Here is a 25,375-nt window from a genome sequence, read left to right on the forward strand (position 1 = left end):
GCTCTGAGGAAAGGTTGGATAGGCTGGGGATGATTTCCGAGGAGGATGAGGTGAGATTTAATTGAAGTGATAAAATGCTGAGGAATCCAGATCGAGTGGATAGGAAGGAGCTATTCATTAACTGAGAGGTCAGAAACTGGAGGATTTAGATTGAAACTAATTCCCAGAAAGAAGGGGAGGGGAGAATTCATTTCACTCAGAGATGGTGGGGAGCAGGAACTCATTGATGGGGTGGCAGAGGCAGTAACCAGCATCACATTAGAATAAAAGGACATGTATGTAACTGAGATGCTGGAACATGCAGGGCTGTGGACTAAAGTCTGCAGAATGGGGTCATTGTGATTTATTTAACATTTCTCCAGAATATTAAACTCAAGTCCAATTTGAGAATTTATGATCATCTGACCTGAATTCCAAATGTCCGAATAAATTTATCAGAATGTTACAGCACAGATCGAGGCCACTTGGCCTATCCTGCATGTGTTGTCTGTAATAGAATGACCCAGGCTTTACAGCGTTCTGTACTCACCAATGAGAGCAACAATTTCAGACTGTGTACTCTGCCCTCTATGTGGTTATAATCTGTTTTTTCAATGTATTTCTTTCACAGCTGCTCACCTTGTTTCCTGGTTTCTTTCCCAGCCCTAACTCCATTCCCCATGGCCTTGAGGGACTACCATTTCTGCAACTTAATCTCTCCTGCCTTCCCCCGTGTGACAGACTGTCTTTTTGTCCTTGTCTCACTCCCACCTTGCTCACAACCTGTTACATTTCTGATGGTTCCCAGACCTCTGTGACTTCACTGCGCCCCCTGGGTCAGTGGCACGAGTTTTGAATTCTCTTCCTCATGAGATAATCGGAAATCTTTCTGGCTGCAATATCCTCCAGATTTTCTTTTGAAAATAAAAGAGGATTTGCGTCAGAGTCAAGTATTTGCGATCCTTCATTCACAATCCTGAGCACTTAGACATAATATGTGACCCTCCCACAGATGTGCAGGTTTGATGGATTGGCCGTGCTAACATGGCCTGTAGTGTGTAGGTTAGATGGGTTGGGTTAGCCATGCTAAATGTGGGGTTATGGAGGTAGGGTGGGACAGCAGGTCATTGCAGACTTGATGGACCGAATAGTCTCTTTGTGCGCCTAAGGGATTCTGTAATTCTAACTAGTTGTGATTGTTGTCACATTTTCCTAAGTCCAGGTTCATTCAACTCAGGTACACATGCTATCTTTTGTGTTTCTGTGTGTGCCCGAAGTGTTAGGTAAGGGGTAAATGTAGGGGTATGGGTGGGTTGCACTTCGGCGGGTCGGTGTGGACTTGTCCACAGTCTCCATGATTGTGCAGACTCAGTGGAGCAGCCATGCGAAATGCAGTGTTACAAGGATGGAGTGCTCCAGGTGGGATGCTATTTGGATGGTTGGTGGGGTTTGATGGGCCAATGCTGTCCTGCCACACTGTTGGGATTCTATTCTATGATTGAGGATAAAGGCTATTCTATGATTGAGGATAAAGCAGGGTGTCCTTGGAGAGCAGCAATTGGTATGTATCAATGCTCTCGATGCCTTTAGATAGAGGTGGGCATCGCAGGGGATACAGTGCTTTATCTCCACTGCTGCCCCCTCACCCCGAACTCTGATTTGGTCCCTTCCCACTCTGTCATTTGTAATGGTTTGCTTTGCCTGTAATGGGCTTTGTTTGTAAATATTTAATTGGTTACATGGGTGGTTTACTGCTGGTGATCATATATTAACAAAAACCCAAAATGGCGAAATGATGAACGTGGGAAGGTTGCTCAGCTGTGTGAGATAACCTCTGGGGGGGGGCGGAGAAAGAACGCTTCACAGCTCAAAGGAGAACTGAAAAGAAGTTAAATCAAACCAAAGGTTCAGACAGGGAGGGAATATTTCCCTGCAGCTGGAATAACTGGAAAGTGATGGCGTCCGGGAATAGACAGGATTTTGTTTCACACGGCGTTTGAAAATTTTAAAAACTGCTATGTTCAGATAGTTTCATTTCTTTTCTTTTAGTTTTATTTATTGTGGATTAAATAGCTACAATATTTTAATATCATATTCACAAACCTTCTGTTAAAGACAAATGTGAAATAAAATCCATCAAACCAACCCTCACAGAAAACTGATGTCGAGGTGCAATCTCCTGGAGAATCCCTGCCTACTTATTCCTACGCGGGCTCCATGGCTATATACAGACCTGGAGATAGCAGGAGGCCATTCGGCCTTTCAATTATGCTCCACCATTCAAGGGGAAACAGGTGACCATCCAGCTCAGTCTCCTTTTCTTGCTGCGTTCCAATCCCCTTTTATGACTTTATCTCTAAGAACTATATCTATGTTCTCCTTTGGCTTCACTGCTTTTGTTCCAGTGACGTTGCTGTGTTACTGTGTGGGTGTAGGCAAGGGTAATGTGATGGTGCTGCCTCCTGGAAGACGCACTCAGCCTCCCTCATCATCCTGCAGTAACAACAACTGGATTTCAGCAACTAGAGATAGAACCCATTTCCAGGATGTGGGCATCACTGTCTCAGCCAGCATTTATTCCCCATCTCTCGTTACCCTTGAGAAGATGGTAGTGAGCTGCTGTCTTGAACCATTCACAGTCCATTTGGCGCAGATAGACCGACAATCCTGTGAGGGAGAGTGTTGCAGGATTTTGGTCAAGTGATTCTCTATCTTTGGTTCTTCAAATGCTGGTTAACTTTATCATGATCGGCACATGAGTTTGAGATTTCAGTCAGCAAATCTTCACCATCTAGCACCCTGTATAAAGGAATATGTACAGGTTAGAAATTCAGAACAGACAATTCTAGCTTCTCTGGAATATCCTTTCCCCCTTTCTCCCCCCAAAGCTGTAATGCTCCAGCCCACTTATTACTCTCTCCCACCATTCTGCCTCTGCTGTCCCTAATGTACACCCTCCCCATTCTCATGGAGTGACTGGTAAACAGACCCATGCCACCACTTCCCGTCCCTGGATAGACTCTGCACCCTTTCTGGGTTCACTCCATTTCCCTTCAGTTACTGCAAGTCAATAATGTAACAGGAGAATAAATCAAAAGGAAACAGAAAGGGTGGTAGCAGATCCTGTACAGAAGAGGAACCTTCAGTCTCGGAGAATGGGTAAGACCCTTCTTTGTTTCCCATTGGTCGATTCCCAGCATTATGACAAGTTGGGGATGGAACTTGGGCCCATGTGGGTGTGGTGACACTTTGACCCCCCCCAACCCATCAATACTACAAGCTGATACGTTCCTTCTCCAGGAAATCACAACGTCAAATGCTTTCCGCTAATTACCCCAAAGCACATGCTCCAAAATCCGCCCATATTCTGTACATGTGCAGTGCTAGGCTTCCCCACACACGCGTGGTCCCTGCCTCAGGGATTGTGGGAGTTGTAGCCCCCATGAAGCCACTGGAGACATGTTTATTGATAGTGAATGAAAAGTGAGGGATGGAGGGTCTTGTGTATAGGATCCCCATTCAGACACGGGCTGGTACTGGATTTTACTGAGACATCTGCTTCCACAACCTGATTTCTGACATAAGGAACATTGATTTAGCCAATTGCGGAGTGGGGAGGTTAATAAGGGGTAGCAGATTTTAAGCAGATGTAGCTCAGTGGTTAGCACTGCTGCCTCACAGCGTCAGGGACCCGGCTTTTATTTCAGCCAGAGTCGACTGTGTGGAGTTTACACGTTCTCAGCATGTCTGGGTGGGTTTCCTCGGGTGCTCGAGCTTCCTCCTACAGTCCAAAGATGTGTAGGTTAGGTGGATTGCCTATGCTAAACTGTCCACAGTGTCCATGTATGTGTCGGTAGGCCATTAGCCATGGGAAATGCAGGGTTACAGGGATAGAGTGGGTCTGAATGGGATGCTCATCATAGGGTTGGTGTGGACTCCATGGATGAATACCCTGTTTCTGCACTACAGGGACTCTATTATATTCTCATGAAGAAGAATGTACTTGTCTCAATGTGTTGCAAATCTGTGGAATTCCCTATTCAAAATGCGGTGGATGCCAGGACAATGAGTAGATTTAATGAAGCGAAGCAGATGTTTATTTTGCAATGAGATGAAGGGTGAGAGAGAGCAGGTGGGAAAATCCAGCTGAGACCGAGGTGAGCTCAATCATCATGGTATTAAATGGTGGAGCTGGTTCAAAGGGCTGCATTGCCTCTCCTGTGCCCAGGGCTTATCTTCTTACGGTAATAACTGGAATGCTGAATTAAAACTCACCATCTTCACCAAAGGAGATTTGGGAAAATGCAGGATAGTCAGGTGGATTAGCGTTCCAAATTTAGGTAGTGAGGAAGCATATAGGAGATAATGATTTTGCAATTTTAAACTGAGGGGGACAGTGATTTATAGTTTTCGACTGTGCAGTACATTCACACCGTCCAGAATACTCTGTTGTGAATATCTATCCTATACTTTACTACAAAGCCAAGGTCTTTGAGAATGAAATGCAAAACTCCCAGATAACATTGTCGCACCTCGTAATCTGATAAAAGACTTCTGATAAATCTGGTTGAATTTAGAATACAGCTGGAATGCCGGAAGATTAGATCCAATCCCAAGATCCAGTGCTTAAACAAAGGAGACTACAATAGGATGAGGCAGGAGTTGGCTAATGTAGACTGGAAGCAAAGGCTTTATGTATGGGAAAGTTGTCGGACAGTGGGGGAATATCAAAGCAATTTTTCAAAGTGCTCAGCAAAAGTATATATCAGTGAAAAGGAAGGACTGTAGGAAAAGGCGTAATCTGCCGTGGGTTTCTGAGGAAATAAGGGAGTCTATCAAATTGAAATAGAAGGCATACAAATTGGCAAAGACCAAGGAGAAACTAGGAGATTAGAAAAACTTTAAAGATCAACAGAAAGCGAAATGGGATTGGGGGAGAAAAAAGTGATGAGTAGCTATCCCCAGGGCCAGAATAGCAGTTTACCCTGCTAGAGGGGAACCTATTGTGTGTGGAACATATGGCCTCTGTAATTGCTGAAGCACTTAACTGTTACCATAGAGATAATCCTGATCAAATTAAAAATCACACCACACTCCAAAGGCTTGTACTTCCAAATAAACCTGTTGGACTATAACCTGGTGATGTGTGGTTTTTAACTTTGTCCACCCCACCACCGGCTCCTCCACATCAGAATCCTGATAGATACCCCACTGAAGCTGAAGCGTCTGTCAGATACTTGAGGGAGCCACAGGGGTGTGGGGGGAGGGGTGTGTGTTTTAACCACAAAGTGCTGAACTGAACTGGACTTTCTAATTGCCGTTGCCATGGAGATAATACTGAGAGACAGTCTCTATTCAAAGTCCCAAACCACCAAGGTATAAGAATGGGAGCCGTACATCGGACAGGCGGGGAGTTACCTGATGCTGCCTGGAGGCGTTTTGCATGTACACTATCCATGTAACTGCCGTGTCTCATCAATAAAGACTCAAAGAAGACCTCTCAGAGTTCTGTGCCTAGTTATTCCTATCCAGTAGGGTTCAGGAAGATGAGGACACAGCAGTCAGTCTTCACAGTGGAGGATATGAAGAACATGCCAGTAATTGATAAGGAGACTGAGGAAGGTGAGGACCTAGATAATAACCATGATCGTGAAAGAGTTAGAGCTGGACAAGCTAATGGAGTTAAAGGTAGACAAGTCTCATTGCCCTGATGGAATACATCCCAGGATACCAACAGAGTTAGTGGGAGAAATAGCAGATGCACTTAGAGTCATAGCATCCTGCAGCAGAGAAAGGCCCTTTGGCCCAAACTGGCCCATGCTGACCAGAATGTCCATCCACACTAACCCCATTTCCCTGCACTTGACCCATCTGCTTATGAACCTTTCCTATCCATGTATTTGTCCAAATGTCTTTTACCTGTTGTGAGTGTACCCACCTCAACCACTTCCACTGGCAGCTCATTCTATATTCATACAACCCTCTGTGTAAAACAGTTGCCCCTCAGCTTCCCTTTTATTCTTTCTACTCTAACCTTAAACTGATCCAATCAAGCCGTCCAATCCTTGAGTTCCTGGGAAAAAGACTGAGTGCATTCGCCTTATCCATGCCTCTCATGGTCTTATACACTTCTAGAAAAGAACCCCCTCAGTTTCCTCTGCTCTAAACATAAAATCCTCACTTCTCCAACCTCTCCCTATAACTCAGACCGCTGAGCTCTGGCAACATCCTTGTAAATTGTTCTGCACTTTTTACAGTTTAATAACTGAAACCTACATTACATTCATCATATTTCCAGTGTTTCCCCACAGCGCTGGAACCAACGTGACAATGCCAATGGATTACAATCCATGCTCGAGAATGAACTCCTTGACAACAATCCTGCTTTCATAGTGCTTCCCATGGTGTAGGTATCCTTGTGTCTTTAATGAACCATGCAGCCAGAAAGACTTGTCCTTCTACAAAGCAAAGTTGTGGCTTAATTGTTCCTGGGAAATGTGGCATGATTTTCCAGACTTTCAAAAGCAAATGAAATCTCTCTCCACACTCACCATGCTGACATGGACTTGGCAGTGTCTCAGTACTTTTCCAGTCACACTGAGATTTGAAATATTTGCCCACGGACAGAATGCACACCTTTCCTTCCAGATGAAAAGGCCAATGATATTCAGATCGGCACAGATCAAGTAACCATCAGATCTGAACATGAAGTTCAATTTGTATTTCTCATCCGCAAATCAACCCTTTCAGTACCATACAACAGAGCACACAAGTTACCACTGTTAATACAGGATGGAAATTCATAAGACAATCGTAGTATTAAACTGTAGTTTCCTTGTTCCCCCAAAGCTTTAAACCTCAGTCTCACAATTTCTCTCTTCTGTGAACTGAAATCCAAACCAATCCCCCCACTCCTTTCCTCCACACCCAGTTCTCACACACACTTTCTTCGAACTCAGTTTCCTAGCTCCTGATGAGAACCATCCTGCATACACTGCTTCCTGCTCACTCTGGCCAAGACCCATCTTACTAAAATGAGTCAAATTAGAATTTTAATTGCAGGCCCATCCTTGTCTCTTTCCATAACAACCCTGAATCTTCACAAAACAGTTCTGATAACTTTCTGCAAAACGCTGCCCCACTGATAGTCTGATCACATGTCAGGGTAGCAAGAGAAGGGCCATTCCCCTGGGTCCTGCTCCCAGAGGGATGAAGCTGCTAATGATAGATTAATCCCTCACACCCACAGCCTCCTTCCCAGGCACTGACCCATATTGCGCATACTCCCACAATTGGTCAGCACTGCGCCCGTGCACTGGTCTCCCCTCCTACAGCACGTGCTCCCGATCATACAGGAGTCTGGGTGATTGACAGCAGCTGCTGCCCAATATATCAGAATCCCTACAGTATGGAAACAGGCCCTTCGGCCAAACAAGTCCATACCGACCCTCCAAACAGTAACTTACACAGACCCATTCCCCCTAATAATGTAACTAATACTATGGGCAATTTCAAATGGCCAATTCACCTGCCCTGCACATCTTTGGATTGTGGGAGGAAATCCGCTCAGACACGGGGAGATTGCGCAAACTCCACACAGACAGTCGCCCGTGGCCGGAATCGAACCCGGGTACCTGGTGCTGTGAGGCAGCAGTGCTAACCACTGAGCAGTCTCTATAGAGTGGAGGGGGCGGGGCGGGAGGACTGGGTGAATGGGATTGTGAACAGTGAATGAAAGTGGAGGACACTGGGCGATGGACAGGTCAGTGAGGGACAGGATCAGTGCAGCAGCAGGAGGGGATCCTGGACAAACTGAGCAATGGGAGAGTCTGACAGGAGAGAAACTACAGGAAGGTTCTGTTTGGAGACTCAGGCAGGGACAGCTGGGAGACTGTATGGCCTGAGGGCTTGGGCAGGTTTACTAATCAGCCTCTTCAAAGATGCTGTTTCTCAACTCTGAGACTGATCCTCCTAGTCCAGAGGTAAGGACACCACCATTTCCTGGTGGGCAAGGGATAAAGAGACTGCCTTTCAAAAGGAACTCCCCTGTGTTGGTGACATGAACAAGACTCAATACAGACTCACTGAGAAAATGCTGGCGTCCTTGAACTTCATCCAGAATATTAACACCTATAACTGGGCAACGCAGACCCCAATGTACAGAGTTAAATCCTGGATACCAATAACAGCTTTGTGCATGGGAAATCATATCTCATGAATTTGACTCAGTTTTTTTGAAGAAGTACCAAAGAGGATTGCTGAGGTCAGAGCATGGACATGATCTACATGGACTTCAGTAACGTGTTTGACAAGGTTCCTCATGGGAGACTGGTCAGCAAGGTTAGATCGCATGGAGTACAGAACTGGCCCGAAGGTAGAAGGCAGAGGGAGCTTTTCAGGCTGGAGGCCTGTGACCAGTGGAGTCTCACAAGGATTGGTGCTGGATCCACTACTTTTCATCATTTATATCCATGATTTGGATGTGAACATAAGAGGTATTGTAAGTAGGTTTGCAGATGACACCAAAATGGGAGGTGTCGTAGACAGTGAAAAAGATTACCTCAGAGTACAAGAGGATCTGGATCAGATGGGTGAATGGGCTGAGGAGATCAGTTTAGAAAAATGTAAGCTGCTGCATTTTGGAAAAGCAAACTTTAGCAGGACTTATACAGTTAATAGTAAGTTCCAGGGGAGTCCTGCTAAACAAAGAGTCCTTGGAGTGCAGGTTCATAGTTCCTTGACAGTAGAGTAGCAAGTAGATAGGATAGTGAAGGCGGCAGTTGGTCTGCTTGTCTTTATTGGTCAGAGCATTGAGTATAGGGGTTGGGAGGTCATATTGCGGCTGTACCGGACATTGCAAAAGGTGCCGAATCAATATACCATAGAATTCTGTTCTCCTTCCTATCAGATGGATGTTCTTAAACTTTAAAGAGATCAGAAATGAAGTATAGCATGTTGCCAGGGTTGGATAGGCTGTTTTCCCAGGAGCGGCAGAGGCTGAATGGTGACCTGAAAGAGATTTTTAAAATCAGGCTGGGCGTGGATAGGGTAAATAGACAAGATATTTGCCCTGCAGTGGGGGAGTACAGAACTAGGGGACTGGGAGGGAGGATAGGCAGGTAGACAGGGGGTGGGTGGGTGGAGAGGGGTGGGACTGAAATGGGTGGGGAAAGAGAGGGGGGACAGAGAGGGGTGGCATAGAGACAGATGAGGACAGAAAGTGGGATTAGAAGGGAGGGGAACAGACAGGGGGAACAAAGGGACAAAGGGGGGGGGCGAATGACAGAAAGGTGAAACAGACCCGGGGGTGGGGGGAGATGGCAGGAGGAACAGGCCGACAGAGGGGGAAAAACAGGCCGACGGGTTGAGGGGAATGTGGACAGGCCGACCGGGGGGGGGGTGGAGAGACAACCAACAAAGGAGGGAAGTGGGGGGGCAGAGGGAACAGGCCGACGAGTTGAGGGGGGAGAGACAGGCCGATGGGGGGGGTGGGACAGCAGACAGAGCAGGGGAAGATGCGGAGAAGATGGAGAGTTATTTTATAGATCTAAAACTCAACCATGTTCCTGTTTTCTCCTCCTCACCTTAATTCCCTCTGAAAGTCTCAGAACAACTGCGTAGTTCTTGGAAAGTAGAGTTTCAGGGAGATCAGGTGCTCAACGTGGCATTTGGGACACTACCATTGAATGGAATGTGCTGATCAATAAATGTACTCTGGTTCGATTCCACTGTCTGTGTGGTGTTTGCACATTCTCCCTGTGTGTCTGCGTGGGCTTTCTCTGGGTGCTCTTAATTTCCTCCCACAAATCCAAAGACATGCAGGTTAGCCGGATTAGCTATGGGTAATGGCAGGTTACAGAGTTAGGGTGGAATGCTGTTCCGATGGTTGGTATGGTTTCATGGGCCGAAAGGCCTGTTTCCACACTGTAGGGATTCTGTCACTGAGTATAGGGATTAGGAGGTCACGTTGTGACTGAGTAGGGCATTGCTGAGGCCAGTTTTAGAATACTGTATTCAATTGTGGTCTCCCTGATTTCAGAAAGATGTTACCAGAATAGGACTCAACGTCTTAATGACAAGTTCCTGGGAAGTGTTGACAGACAAACAGACCATGCAGTGTGGGTTGATAGTTCCTTGAAAGTGTGGTTGAAGGTAGACAGGTCGGTCAAAGTGGTGTTTGGTATGCTAGCTGTTATTGGGCAGTGCATTAAGTATAGGAGTTGGGAGATCATGTTTCGGTTGTACAGTTTATTGGCTCAGCCAAATTTGGAATCCCCAGACTGCTTTCAATTCCAGTCTCCCTGCTATAGGAAAGACGTTGGGAAACTTGCAAGAGTTCTGAAAAGTTTTTCCAGGGTGTTGCCAGTATTGGAACATTTGAACCATAGGGAGAGGCTGAATAGGCTGAGGCTATTTCCCTGCAGCACTGGACACTTTAGGTGGCTTTATTGAACTTTATAAAATTATGAGGAGCAATGATAGCAATGGTTTCTTTTTTTTCCCCCAGAGTAGGGGAGACCAAACAAATGCGAATCTTTTTTCCAAGGTGGAAATGACAAATTCTAGAGGAGAGATGGCAAGTTTAAAGGATGTGAAAACCGAAACCAACTGAAGATGGTGGAAACCAGGCAGAGAAACAGAAGTTTCTGGAAAAGCTCAGCAGGTCTAGCAGCATCTGTGAAAAGAAATTAGACTTAAGGTATCTGAGGAAGGGTGACCAGACCCAAAACTTTAACTGATTTTTCTTCACAGATGCTGCATGACCAGCTGAGCATTTCCAACAACATCTGTGCAAGTTTAAAGGGAGTTGTTTGGAGTATATACCTGAGAGGAACTTTATAAAGTGCGAGTCAGACCACATCTGGAGTAATGACAGAAGGTTTGGTCCCTTTATTTAAGGAAATACATCATTCCATCAGAGGCATTTCACAGAAGATTGACTGGGATGATCCCTGGTTTACAGGGATTATCTTTTAAGAAAAGGCTGAAGAAGTTGGGACTCTACTCACTGGATTTGGGAAGAATGAGAGGGGATCTCATTGTAACATGTAGGATTCTTAAGGAGTTTGACAGGGTAAATACGGAGAGGATGTTGCCCATCATGAGGGAGTCTGGAACCAGATTCTGGGTCAGTCACGGAATCACGGATTCTGTTTTGGATTCGTCAAGTTTGAGGCAACACCGACACAGGTCAGGGGTTTCAGTTGCAATGGAGCTGGGGTGAGGTGGAGACAAGAAAGATTTTAAGAGATTGTAATTCCTGGTGTTTGTGATTGTGTAAATGTCTGATCAGAAGGTCACCTTGGGGTCAGATATGAGAGCAATATTGTGAAGAGTGTGGTTCTGCCTCAGACAGTTCCCAGGGAGAGAGAGGGGCTCAGCAGTAAGGGAAAGTAATTTGTAATAGCAACTGAAGGCAATGGGTTTAACCATTGCAATGTTCTGTTGCAGGAAATTGCAGCCAATCCCGTAGTGGGAGTGTGATGAGCAGTTTGATAACTGAGTAATGGAGAGGGATGATGGGGAGGGAGAGCTGGGCATTGTCAGTGTACATGTGAAACCTAACACGGTGCTCTTGGACAATGTCACCTCCTGGCAGTATGTAGGTGGGAAACAGGAGGGACCGAGGATAGATCCTTAAGGGACACCAAATACAAGGAATTCAGAAAGGAAAGGGAGAGTCGGGATGGAGTAGGTTTTTGCATAAACGGTGGGGTCAAATATTAGTTTGTAGCAGAATGGGAGAGAAGGACATAACCAGAAAATACAGACAGGTAGAACAAGGAACAATATCTGTGAATTGGGGAGGGGGGGTGATGAGGAGGAGGAGCAGCCCAACTCCAAAAGCACTATTCCTCCATCAGTGACATCACCCAACTCCACCCTAGTCTCAGCCCATTTACTGAAATACTCGTCCATCCCTGTGTTATCTCCAGACTTCATTATCCAAACACACTCCTGGCCAGCCTCCCACATTCAACTTACATGTAATCTCAAGAGTATCTAAAACCCTACTGCCCAAGTGCTCACTTGTACCAAAACTTGTTGATTCATCAAAAGGCTCCTATTAACAAGCAACAATTTAAAATTCTCACCCTTGATGTAATTCCTGGTTGTCAACATCCCTGTCTCCCTGCACCACACAACCTGTGAGATCCCGACAACTCATTTTCTTTCAGACTCTCAACGATGATTATTCATTGCTTCACCTGTCTAGCTGTCTCAACTGTTGCCAAGGCAACACGGTCTGGAACTCCCACCCTAACGCCCTCAGACTTGCTTTCCTCCTTTAAGGTATTCCTGAAAACCTGCTTATTAGGCATTTCTTTTGATCACCTGAACTAATATGGCCTTATGTCAGAAGTTCTCAATAGTATTTCTGTGGAATTATAACCATGATAAAAAAAAACTGTTGTTGATTTGCACATACATTGTCAACTCTTCACTGTCGCTGAGTGAATAATCTATAACAGCTCTTACTCAACGACATTGTGGGTGCACCTTCACCACACGAACTGCAGCTCTACAAGGAAGTCAAACATCACCTTCTCCACAGGCAATGGGGCTTTGGCATTAATCACTGGTATCTGTGGAGGGAGAACTACACAGTTGATATTTCAGGGAGTGCAAAATGCATTATAGGGAGGGAAAATGGTGCAGAATTTGGATTTTGAAATTTGTGTTTTACAATGTGCACTAAGTTCTGTAAAGCCTCTCATCCCATACCATGAAAATTTCCTTCTCTTCCTGGTCAATATGTCTTTCCTTTCCCCTGCCCTTCACCTTCACACATTTCCAATGCCTTGGGCACAACAGTGTGCTGTCAGTGAAGTTTATCACGTGGTTGAGTATTGCCCCGCCCCTCATTCACTCCGATTGGTTGAAGGACCAACTAGCACCTCTAGCCCCCTTTCCCCAACTCTTATTGGTGCTGCGCTGACATCAATAATCCGAGGCTCATTGTGGGCTGGAGCATGCTCAGTGCTTCCTGCTTTTGCTGCTGTTCCTCAGGTATGAGAGAGAGAGGGCTCATCCCTGTTTCTCCTGATGTCAGACAACAACAACAACTACCTGCATTATATGGAGCCTTTCACAATGACAAATTTCCTAAAATGCTTCATAAATGATAGAAATGTTGATTAAAGAGAACGATTTTTAGATACATCTTTAAGGTGGAGAGAGGGAGTTAGGGAGGATATTCGAAAGGTTTGTGTCCTCGGCAACTCCAATCGTGGAGTGATATAGGGGGGGAACAGCTTATACTGGAGACAGTTAGTGGCTAACCATAGGTTAACCACCTCACGTCATAGCCCCCCCTACCCCACACACCAGGACTTGTTCTCACAGCCTGCCATTACACCCTACCTATGGTTAGCCACTAACAGTCTCCATTAACAGCTAATCACCTTCCCCCAGCCAGACGGTTATCCCCTCCTTTATCCAACCGTTCTTCTCACTCTATCCCCACCTATCCTTTACTCCTTTTATCTTCCCCCCCACACGAACTTCTGCACATAAACTGACTTTTTTTCTCAGTAACATCTGTCCTGAGGAAGGGACACTGGGTCTGAAACGTTAACTCTGATTTCTCTTCACAGATGCTACCAGACCTGCTGAGCTTTTCCAGAACCTCCTGGTTGTTGTTTCTGATTTACATCTTCCTCAGTTCTTTTGGTTTTAATTTACCGGGAGTTTGTAATTCAGGTCCCACAGCCTCTGTCCCAGTCTCTGCTGTCTCTCCCAACCCCAAACAGTGACACTGCACCTGCACAGCTCATGGACAGGTGTTGTCTTGCTGGCCACACCCCTCATTCACTCCCATTGGCTGCAGGACCACACAGCCTCTCCTCCCATTGGTCTGGAGCTGCCATCAATCAGCCGGGCCCCATTGTGATGAGAGTGGAGGGCTAATCCCTCTTTCTGCCCTGGGATGAGCTTCATCATTCACAGTGAATGGGGCAGTATCACAGAGCACAGGGCCTGGGGGCTATTCAGCCCATTGGGGCTGTACTCTCTCCCTCTGGAGATGCTGCAAATCCGTCCCAAGTCCCCTCCCATGTGCCCATAGCCCCCCAAATCTTTCCTTAAAAAGTAAAATTCCAAGTCTGTTTCAGAATACCTGCTGAATCTGTGTCGTTCAGACTGTTCCAGATGCTCAGAACTTACTGAGTAAAATAGTGTTCACATTTTCACCTTGTATTATTTGCCAATTACTTGAAAGTAGTTACTAAAAATTGTGACAGTGTGAACAATTCCTCTCTCTCTCTGCAAATTCAAGATCTTGGAACCAAATCTGCACCAGATCGAAATCACTGCTTCACCTTCTCAGCTCCAAGGATAATTATCTGTGCTTCAGCTAGCTCTCCGCAAAATAGAGGAATGCATCTTAATTTATTAAGATCAAAGAAACAGACCTTCCGTCCAATTCGTCCGTGCCAACGAGGAATCCTAAACTAATGGATTCCCATTTACCAGCTATTGGCCTGTATCCATCAAAACCCTTCCTATTCATGTACCCAGTTGGAAGCCTTTTAAATGTTGTGATTTTATCAGCCTCCACTACTTCATCTGGTAGCCCCTCCCATACACACACCACACTCAGCTTGAAAACGTTGCCATTTAGATCCCTTTTAAATCTTTCCCCTCTCAACTTAAACCCAGGTGCTCTAGTTTTGGACCCACCTAACCTGAGGAAAAAGGATGCCAGCTGCTCACCTTATTCACACCCCTCGTGATTTTATAAATCTCCATGAAGTCACCTCTCAGTCTTTGACTCTCCAGAGAAAATAGCCCCAGCCTATTCAGCCTCTCCCAGTAGCCCAAATCCTCCAATCCTGGCAACGTTTTTGTAAATCTTGTCCAAACCTTTTCAAGTTTCACAACATCCTTCCCAGAACAGGGAAATTCAAACTGAAAACAGAATTCCAGAAGTGGCTTAATCAATGTCCTGTCTAGTCACAATATGACATCCCAGCTCCTGTATTCAATGCATTGACCAATAACGGAGAGCGTTAATGGAGTCCCATTTGCCAGCAGTTCACCCTTATCCGTCTAAACCCTTCCTCTTCATGTACCCAATCAAATGCCTTTTAAATGCTGCAATTGTACTAGCCTTCCTCTGGCAGTTCATTCCATACTTGCAATGCCCTCAACATGAATAAGATGCCCCTTAGATCCCTTTTAAATCTTTTCCCTCTCACCTTATGCCTGTACCCTCTCGTTCTGGACCCACCAAACTTGGGAAAAAGTCCCTGACTGCTCACATTATCTATGCCCTTCATGATTTTATAAGATCACCTCTCAGCCTCCAACTCTCCAGGGAAAATAGTCCCACCCTATTCAGCCTTTCCCAATAGCTCAAACCGTCCAACCCTGGCAAAATCCTTGCAAATGTTTTCTGAACCCTTTCAAGTTTCTCAACATTATTCCAAGAACAGGGAGATTGGAACTGAAAACAGAATTCCAGAAGGGCCTTAATCAGTTCCCTGTCCAGCCACAATATGACATCACAACAGCTGCATTCAATGCATTGACCAATAACGGGGAGCGTACCAAATGCTGCATTCACTCCCTTGCTTACCTGTGACTCTACTTTCAAGGAACTATGAACTTGCACTCCAAGGTCCCTTTGTTCAGCAATGTTCCCCAGGACTTTACCATTAAGTGTATAAGTCCTGCCCTGATTTGCCTTTCCAAAATACAACAGCTCACATTGATATAAATTGGACTCCTACTGCCATTCCTTGCTCCAATGGCTCATCTGATCAAGATCCTGTTGTATTCTGAACTAACCATATTCACTATCCACGACATCTCCAATTTTGGTGTCTTCTGTAAACCTACTGACCATACCTCATATATTCACATCCAAGTCATTTATTTAAGGGCCCTATATCCACCCTTGCAAGCCTCCAGTCCGCAAAGCAACCCTCCAAATCCTCTGTCTCCTCCCTTCAAGGTAGTTTTGTAATGGCTTGCTCTCCCTGCATTCCATGTTATCTAACCCTGCTAACCAGTCTGCTTTGTGGAACCTTGTTGAATGTCCATATTAACAACATTCACCGCCTGGCGTAATCAATTTTCTTTGTCACTTCAAAACACTCACTCAAGTTAGTGAGACCCAATTGTGCATGTACAAAGCCACATTGACTCTCCCTGATCATTCCTTACCTTTCCAAACAGATGGATATCCTGTCCCTCAGAATCCCTTCCAACAACTTGCCTGCCACTGACTTCAGGCTCACTGTTTTCTTGTTCCATGGCCTCTCCTTACCACCTTTTAAAAATAATGGCACCTCACCTGTCGCTATCAACGATACAAATACCCCAGGAGAGGCCCAACAATCACTTCCCTAGATTTCCAGAAAGTTCCAGGATACACCTGATCAGGTTCCAGGGCTTTATCCACCTTGATGCGATTTAAGACATCCAGTACCACCTCCTCTGTAACATGGACACTTTTCAAGTTATCACTGTTTATTTCTAAAAAAAAAACTCTAGAGTTTCCATATACTTCTCCAGTAAAAATGACGTGAAATATTTGCATATCGTTCGCACCCGCTGTGGTTCCATAGACAGCCTTGTTGACCTTTAAGGGGTCCTATTCTCTGGTCCAGTTAATCTTTTGTCTGTGATATATTTGTTTAATCTCTTTGGATTCTATTCCAGGACATCCCAGAAAGGCCTACTTCACGGACCGTAATTTTCCTCTGACTTGATCAACAATGCCCTCCAACACATACCCTCCACTTCCCTCACCTTCACCTTTACCCCACCCCTCCAGCCACAATAAAGAATATAACCCTGCAGTCTTCACCTTCCACCCCACTAATCTCCAGATACAGCGCATTAACCTCTTATTTCTGCTACATAAAGTCAGACCCCACCACCAGACACAAATTTCCCTCTCCAACCCCTATCTGTGTTCTGCAGAGACCATTCCCTCTGCACCTCGCATGTTCGGTCCATACCCTCCCACCAACCCATGCTCCACACCCTTGACCCTCCCTTGCCGCCACGGGAATGTAAAACGTGCGGCCACACCTCCTTCTGACCTATGTCCAAGACCCCAAAAGGATCTTTTCACATCAGGCAGAGATTTGCCTGCACATCCCAAAACCTCATATACTGCATCTAGACACTATGGGAAATTTAACGTGGTTCATCCAACTAACCTACACATCTTTGGACTGTGGGAGCAAACTGGAACACCTGAAGGAAACCCTTACAGATACTGGGGAGAATGTGCCAACTTGAACACAGGCAGTCACCTGAGGCTGGAATCAAACCCAGGTCCCTGGTGCTGAGGCAGCAGAGCTCACCACTGAGCCACAATACTGTGGGATCTTTGGTGCTGATGTGCTGCCCCACTGATACCTCAGTCACTCACCCTGCCTCATGTCCTGATGACGGAGTGAAATTATCCTTAGACAGTTAATCCAGAGACCCAGATAATGATCTGGGGATCTGGGTTTGAATCCCATCACGGCAGATGGTGGAACGTGAATTCAATAAATATCTGGAAAAAAAATCATCTAGTGACGACAAGGAATCCACTGTCAATTGTTGGAAAAACCAATGTGGTTCACTCATGACCTTTAGGGAAGGAAAGTGCCATTCTAACCTGGTTTGGTCTGCATGGGACTCCAGACCTATAGAAACGTGGTTGACTCTTAACTGCCCTCTGGGTAAACGCAGCAATAAATGCTGGCCGAGCCAGTGACAGCCTCATCTTGTGAATGAATAAAGAAAACAGGTCAGGCTTTGTCCCTTCTCTAGTAGGTACATCCTACAAACTGAATCAGAAATGTTCTCGTACATACTGAACAAATACCTTTCCATCCAAGCCCTTAACACTACAGCACTCCGAGGCCATGTTGGTAAAGTTAAAACCCCTTATCATTGCAACTACATTATTCTTACAGATAACTGAGATCTCTCGGTAAAATTTTGTCTCAATTCCCTGCTGACTATTGGGAGAGGGTCTATAATACAATCCCAATAAGATGATCATCCCTTTCTCATTTCTCAGTACCACCCAAATAACTGCCTGGATGTACTCCAAGGAATATCCAAAGATGCCACTCCCCCTGCTCTGTTGCCCCCTTCCAACCTTGCTATAGCATCTATACCCTGGAAAATTAAGCTGTTAGTCCTATCCATCTCTGAATATTGCCTCTGTAATTGCTATAATATTCCAGTGCCATGTTGTTCAAAACCATAGCCTGAGCCCATCTGCCTGATTTGTCAGGTCTCTTGCACTGAAATAAATGCAGTGTAACTGGTCCGTCCCATCTCATTCTGTGACTTGCTCTTGCCTGCCTTGACAGTCTGACCTGTGAACAGTACCAGTCTCAGACTCGCCTCTTTTCTCACTATCTCTTTAGGATTACCCTGAATCCCTCACTCGTTTAATGCCTCCCGAGTGGCACGAGCAAATCTCCCTGCTCGTCAGGACCCCAGGCTTTCCCCTTCCCATGCCATTGGTACCAATGTACAATGACCTCCCACTGGTTATCCTCCCCTTTGAGAAGATTCTGAAAAATCTCTGAGTCATCCTTGACCCAGGCACCACCCCATTCTGATGTCTCACGGTCAGCTGTAGAAACAGCAGACTGTGCCCCTGACTAGAGAGTCCCCTATCACCATTGATCATGTGGAGCTGGATATACCTCACATTACAGTAGAGCCAGTCTCAGTCACAGTAACTTGACTGTCAGTGTTACATTCCCCTGAAAGTCTATTACCAACTACATTTTCCAAAACAGTATACTTGTTTGAGAGGGGTGATAGCCATAGAAGACTGCTGTACTACCTGCCTACCCCTCCTAGCTTTCCTGGAGGTAACCCACCTACCTGACTGTATCTGCAGTATCCTGCAATCCTGAGACTGCCCCTTATCACACCCCCCCCCCCCCCAGCTCCTGTCAATTCCTCACTGCCTTTAATCACTCCTCCACCAATACATGCGATCCAATTGGATTTACAATCACACTTCCTGCAGACATAACCACAGGATCATGGAGATTCTCCCTAATCGCCCACATCCGACAGGAACAGCACGCCACTCTACAACAGGCCACCTCTCGGCCTTAAGAATCTACAGACCAAGAAAAAGGCACAGTCTTACTGCTCTAAAAATACTGCCCGAGAATAACAATGCTTATGTTTTATATTTTAAACATTTAATCAAGAGACTGTAAGACCTTAAAAAGAAACCCTCACCTTACTCACTATTGTAGATTAAATAAAGTATAGCAGACTAAGATTGATGTTTGAAGATACTGAAACCCACTGAGCTGATACCCGGCTCTGAGTACTTCCAAGGGTGAGGACTCTCTGAGGGCAGCTGTGAAATGTCACTGTTTCTCTTCTCTGTCCACTCCATTTCCAGAGATGTTTATAACTTCACAGCCAGTCAGCTCAGAGAGGTCACTGCTTGGTTTTATTCACTGGGGGTTGCCTTTGCTGCCCAGACCAGTATTGATTGACCACCTTCGTGTTGGAGAAAGTGGTGGTAGACTGTCTTCCTGAAATGCTGCAGTCCATGTACACCACAGTGATATTTGGACAACAATCACCCTCTAGCCCCACAATCCTCCCTGTCTCTGTAATCCCCCTCCAGCCTCACCACCCTCCCTGTCTCGGTAATCCCCCTCCAGCCTCACCACCCTCCCTGTCTCGGTAATCCCCCTCCAGCCTCACCACCCTCCCTGTCTCTGTAATCCCCCTCCAGCCTCACTGCCCTCCCTGTCTCTGTAATCCCCCTCCAGCCTCACCACCCTCCCTGTCTCGGTAATCCCCCTCCAGCCTCACCACCCTCCCTGTCTCTGTAATCCCCCATCCACCCTCACCACCCTCCCTGTCTCTGTAATCCCCCTCCAGCCTCACCACCCTCCCTGTCTCTGTAATCCCCCTCCAGCCTCACCACCCTCCCTGTCTCTGTAATCCCCCTCCAGCCTCACCGCCCTCCCTGTCTCGGTAATCCCCCTCCAGCCTCACCGCCCTCCCTGTCTCGGTAATCCCCCTCCAGCCTCACCGCCCTCCCTGTCTCTGTAATCCCCCTCCAGCCTCACCACCCTCCCTGTCTCTGTAATCCCCCTCCAGCCTCACCACCCTCCCTGTCTCTGTAATCCCCCTCCAGCTTCAGAAATTACATGTCCTTGATGTAAGATTTTTATTTGGATTCATTGCTGTTTCTTTTACCTCAAAAATGAAAAATAAACCCCCCCCCCGACAAAAAAAAAAGAGTGAAATATTTTCCACCCAAACAGATTTCTGTTGAGTGACCTTTTGGAGAGGCCGACACATGGACATTTGAGTATTTTATCACAAATTATACATGTAGAATGAGGGAACTTTTTTTTAAAAACTCTGCTAAAAAGGGAGGTAATGGCCAGATGGTATTCTTGCTAGACGAGTAATATATGTAATGTTCTGAGGATTAGGGTTAGAATCCCAACATGGCTGATGGTGGCATCTGAATTCAATACAATCGCGAATGAAAAGGCTAATGATGACCATGAAACTATTGTCGATTGTTAGAAAACACCCATCTGATTCATTAATGTCCTTTAGGGAAAGAAACTGTCTTCCTCACCTGGTCTGGCCGACAAGTGACTCCAGACCCACAGCAATGGAGTTAACTCTCAACTGCCCTCAAGGTAAGCACCCACATCAACTGAGTGAATAAACAAAAAGAGATTTATTTTTAAATCGCGGAGGAGAGCTTTTTAAAAATAAAATTGTGTTTTCAAAATTTAAAAAATGATCACCTTGGTCGGATGGCACTACAGATGCCGCAATAATCAGAGTGAACTAAAGGAACATACAGAGAGATCTCAGATATAAAGTCAGAATAATAAGGTGGTAATAGTAGACGAATCAATTTTGCAAACATTGACTGGGACGACCATAGTGTGAAAGGTTTGGTTGGGAAAGAATTTGTTAAACGAGTCCAAGAAAATGTTCTTTATCAATATGTAAATGTTCCTATCAGAAAGCAAGCAACACCTGAGCTTTTCTTGGCTGATCAGACAGGGCAAGTGACTGAAGTGATAGGATGGGAACAGTTTGGGTGGGAGGAAATTGTGGGCACCATGGAGAAATATTTGGATAATCGATAACTACGGGTGAGCTACCTGATGACTGGAGAGTGGATAATGTTGTACCTTTGTTTGTGAAGGGATAGAAGGAGAAGCCCAGGAACTGTAGACCTCGGAGTCTGACTTCAGTGGTGGGTGACCTGTAGGAGCTCATTCAGAAGGATAGGGTTTACATCTATTTGGAGATTTAAGGAATGATTAGGGACAGTCAACATGGTTACACAAGAGGGTGTCTCACAGACTTGATTGAGCTTTTTAAGGTAGTAACCAAGAAGATCGACGAGGGCAGAGCGTTAGACATTGTTTATTTGGACTTTAGTAAAGCCTTTCACAAGGTTCTGCATGGGAGACTGATTTGTAAAGTTTGATCACATGGGATTCAGGAAGAGCTTGCCAACTGGATACAAAACTAGCTTAACAGTAGGAAACAGAGTGTAATAGTGGAGGGTTGCTTTTCAGACTGGAGGCCTGTAACCAGTAGTGTTCTACAGGAATTGGTGCTGGGTCCATTTTTGTTTGCCATACGTGTAGATGTTTTGGGTAAGAATATACAAAGTATGGTTTGTTTGTGGGTGCCATCAAAACTGTTAAAGTGGACAGTAACAAAGGTTATTTATGATTACAAAGGGATCTTGATCAATTGGGTGAATGGGCTGAAGAGGGGCAGACAGAGTTTAATTTGAATAAATGTAAGCTATTACATTTTGATAAAACAGACATCACCTTTAGCCTCATTAATTAATTTCACTAATTAAAAGTAAGGCCTTGAGTAGTGACAAAGAACAAACAGACCGAGTGTTTCAGGTCTTGTCATATGTAGACAGGGTGGTTCAGAAGGTATTTAGCACACATACCTTCATTGCTCAGACCTTTAGGTAGAGGAGTTGGGACATAATATTGAGGCTGTACAGGATGCTGGTGAGGCCTTTTCTGCAATACTGCGTCCAGTTCTGGTTCCCCGTTACAGGAAGGATGTTATTAGAGAAGGTTCAGAAGATATTTCCCAGGATGTTGCCATGAATGGAGGGGTCGTGTTGAAGGAGTGGCTGGATAGGCTGAGATTTCTGTCACTGGAGTATAGGAGGTTGAGGGGTGAACTTATTAGAGGTTTATAAAATCACAGAGAGTGTAGATAAGATGAATGCCCGGGGGGTCGCAGGGGGATTGAAGACTCAGGTGCATACATTTTGAAGAGAGGTAAGAAAGGTTTTAAATAGATTTTAGGATGTTTTATAGATATCCTAACAGATATTAGGATATTTTTACATTTGTGGAATGAACTGCAAGGGGAAATGGTAGCTGTGAATACAATTACAATCTTTAAAAGACCATGGGCAAAAGTTCATAAATAGGAAATATTTGGAGGCAGGTGCAGTTACTTTCATTTGGAATTAGAGTCGACATGGATTGGTTAGACCACAGGGTGTGTCTCCATGCTGAATAACTTTAAGACTCTAACTCTCGGTGTCTCTGTAAATTGCTCCATGCTCATAACTCTCTCTATCACTGTCACTTCATCAGCTTCACATCTCTTCCTTATCTCTGTAATTCCTCTCCAGCCTCAGAACCCTCACTATCTCTGGTATCACAAAACATCTGTCTCTGTAACATCATCCATTCTCACAATCCTCCTTGTATTTGTAATCTCCTCGAGTCTCACAAATCTCTGTGCTAAGTGCCTTTCTCTAATTCCAGCCTTGAGGATAGCCCATTTTTAATTCAGATTCATGCACCCTGAGCTCCAGAAATTACTAAACCTCTCTGCTCATTTTCCTCATCAAAACATTAACTAATCATGTATCATCTATTCTAATATCAAAAGGTATTAGATGATCATACAGGGTATGTGTGCTTGATGACCAATATGGATAAGATGGGGGCACTGTGTTAAACAGTTTTATATCAGAGACTCTGACCCCATTTTATTCCGTGTTTCTCTGCGATTCTCTTTTCGAAGCAGATAGGAGTGGGAAGCAGTGGAGAATGTAAATGATCCATGGTCTTCATAGTGAGAAGATTCCACCACCATGGGCTGTTTACCCACCAGCTCCACAATGTCCGATAGCCTATCCAAGCTATTGCGGATCCTAGAACCAGGGAGGTAACATACCATCCTGGATTCATGTCTGTGGCCATAGAAGTGCCTGTCTGTGCATCGACTATTGAATCCCCTGTCACTCTAGCCCTGCCACTCTCTTTCCTCCCACTCTGTGCAGCAGACCTTTCTGTGGTGTCACGAACCTGACTGTTGCTGATTTCCTGAGAGGCTACTCCACCCGTAACCTCCCAACAGAATCCCAAGTGGTATATGTGTACCTGTTTGAGAAGGGGATAACCACTGGGGACTCCTGCACTCCTGCACACCCTTCCTATCTATTTTATTGATCTGATGGTCACCCATTCCCTTTCTGCCTGTGTAACCCTCACCTGCAGTGTGACTAGCTCACTAAACGTGCTGACCATAACATTCTCAGTATTGCAGATGCTCCACAGTGACTCCACTCACAGCTCCAGCTCTGAAAAGCACTTTCCCAGTAGCTGCATTTGGGTCCACTTCCTGCATACATAGCCGTCAGGGATACTGGAAGCGGCCCTTATTTCCCACATTGTGCAAGAGTAGCACACCACGGATCTGAGGGCTCCTATCTCAATGTCTCTCTTTATTCATTTAGTTACTCCCATTAAGAGAATTTAAATGAACTAGCAACCTTCCTTCACACAAACATTTCTATTAAAATCAAAAGCACCAATCTTTACTTAGCCTGTTATGCTTTACTTTAAAAACTGTTAAGAAATACTCCGCAGGTATCACTTAAAAATTGGCTGTTCCCATTGGGATCATGTGAGTTTCTGAATGGCCTGAACCAAAACTGAGTTTCAGCATCACCTTCTCCCTGTCTCATCTCCCTCTGTTTTCACCCAACTCTAAAACACACTCATTGAGCCAAGCAGCCCTCACAGTGCAGCCCTGTCATTTTCATTGTCTGTTCACACCTACACTGCCCTCAGCCTCCTGTCCTGTTCCAATGCATCTCAATGGGAGCTCAGGGACAGCACCTCATCTTTCAATTCAGCCCTTTGTAACCCCAGAGTCAACATGGACCTCAGCAGTTTCTGGATGAATGGACAGTTGGTAGAATCTGGAACATTCCACCTGGAAAGGTGCTGGAATTTGAGTCCAAAAGGAGTTTTAATGAGAAGTTTGCAGGTGATTGAAAATAAAGAGTTTATAGGTTAACATCATGAAGTGGGTGATTGGATCGAAATCTGACAGTTCTTAAAAAGAGACGAGGTGTAGCTTGGATAAATACGTGCTCCCTCTCAGGCCAATATCTCCTTCCTCAGCTGCAGGGCCCAGGAGGCAGCGCATACCCAAAGGGTGATCCAACCACGAATTTGTGCATCTTTCTGCTTAACAAAAATATTTTCCCGCAAACAGAACAAACCCTTCTCCTTCCACAGTTAAATGCCAATGATGTTCAGATCCTGATGACTCCATTGACTGCAAAAATTTGCTTTGACATCCCAGCCTCAATTATTCTGATTTAATATCCTATGAAATGAATTCACAAAACAAAACTCACAGTCAGTGCAGGAACAATAGTAAAGACATACTTTTCTCTTGGTATGTGCTTGATGTGTAAATGCCTCTCTTCAAATCGCACCCCACTACTAGGAAGGGGACATGCACATGCGCCTCACCTGTACCTTGCCCCGAATAAAGATGGCGACCATAACCCAGGTCCTATCACCGCCTGAGGGCCGCAGCCGTTTTCCCATCTGCTGCAAACACGGGACCCAGAGTTTCTAATTCAGACTAACGAACCGCACAGAGTAATTAAAACTTCCCAGTCTAAAGTGACTCATTATCTCCGTCTCCGAGGCCACTCTCCCCTTCCCTGTTTGCGACTCCCACATTCACCAACGGCCGTGTCACGTGGCACTGCATCAGCAGAATTACTAGTGACGTGTCATCCCATTGGCCACGCCCCTCAATCACTCCCATTGTTTGGATGACCAGCTGGTTCCACTTGGTCCACCAGTCCCTCGACCTTTTCCTATTGGTCTGAAGCTGCCATCAATCAGCTGGACCCCATTGTGAGGTCAGTGGTGGGATCCTCCCCCTGTCTGAATTAAACCCAGAAGGTGTATGGATGGGGTCAATCAGGAACAACAAGCAGATGGTGCTGGGAAAGCTCAGCAGGTCTGGCAGCATCTGGGAACAGAAATCTGTCCAGTGGCCCTTCCTCAGAACCGATGGGAGCTGGGAAAACTGGAATCCTGACAGTGTG

General features: G+C 45.5%; 1 long non-coding RNA gene across 3 annotated transcripts in view; it reads right to left on the minus strand.

The window, feature by feature from the left end:
• Positions 1-2,035: 2,035 nt before the first annotated feature.
• Positions 2,036-25,375, minus strand: part of LOC140471887 (uncharacterized) — a 30,636-nt gene continuing 7,296 nt past the window's right edge. The window contains exons 3-4 of one of the 3 annotated variants that reach the window (XR_011957241.1): positions 20,579-20,659; positions 2,036-2,778 (exon numbers count right to left, since the gene is read on the minus strand). This is a non-coding gene — a long non-coding RNA (uncharacterized lncRNA). Of the gene's footprint in view, positions 2,779-17,568; positions 17,711-20,578; positions 20,660-22,314; positions 24,249-25,375 lie in introns of those variants that run through there. The other 2 variants (XR_011957240.1, XR_011957242.1) reach the window with 2 other exon arrangements.

The sequence above is a fragment of the Chiloscyllium punctatum genome, unplaced genomic scaffold, assembly GCF_047496795.1.
Source record: "Chiloscyllium punctatum isolate Juve2018m unplaced genomic scaffold, sChiPun1.3 scaffold_187, whole genome shotgun sequence".
Lineage (NCBI taxonomy): Eukaryota > Metazoa > Chordata > Chondrichthyes > Orectolobiformes > Hemiscylliidae > Chiloscyllium > Chiloscyllium punctatum.